Genomic DNA, 419 nt, shown 5'->3' with positions numbered 1-419 from the left:
ATAATAAAAGTAGTAATGACAGTTTATCTTTTTTTTTAATAGTATTAGAGGTAGCAATAGCGTAGCATAATTATCAGTATCAATAGCGTAAGAAGTAATAATGATAGTGATATAAATGATAATAGTGCTTATAGTATCTGTGAAACATTGATAACATCAGCAACACCGAAAATGTCACGAAGACAGAGATGAAAAAAAGATAACGAAATCTGAAAATGGAAAAACATGATAATGATAATAAAGATAATTCGCGGCTCAAAAAATCAACAGACAAAAACCCTTTTTTTAAGAAAAAGCAAAAGGTTAGAGCGAAAATCGAGCAATAGAAGTGAAAAACAATAATTAAAGGAAAAACCAGAAAAATGAAATGACATTGTACGATAAAAAGAAAAAGGCAGATAAAAATCTTATGGAAAATC

At 27.9% G+C, this 419-nt stretch overlaps 1 protein-coding gene across 1 annotated transcript in view; it reads right to left on the bottom strand.

Moving 5' to 3' along the window:
• The window catches only part of LOC119591851 (glutamate [NMDA] receptor subunit 1-like), a 21,804-nt gene that overhangs the window by 18,148 nt on the left and 3,237 nt on the right, over positions 1-419 (bottom strand). The gene's annotated exons all lie outside the window — the stretch shown is intronic.

The sequence above is a fragment of the Penaeus monodon genome, chromosome 29 (assembly GCF_015228065.2).
Source record: "Penaeus monodon isolate SGIC_2016 chromosome 29, NSTDA_Pmon_1, whole genome shotgun sequence".
Classification (NCBI taxonomy): Eukaryota; Metazoa; Arthropoda; class Malacostraca; order Decapoda; family Penaeidae; genus Penaeus; species Penaeus monodon.
The sequence above is the reverse complement of the archived record's forward strand: the minus strand, read 5'-3'. Positions and strand labels throughout refer to the sequence as shown.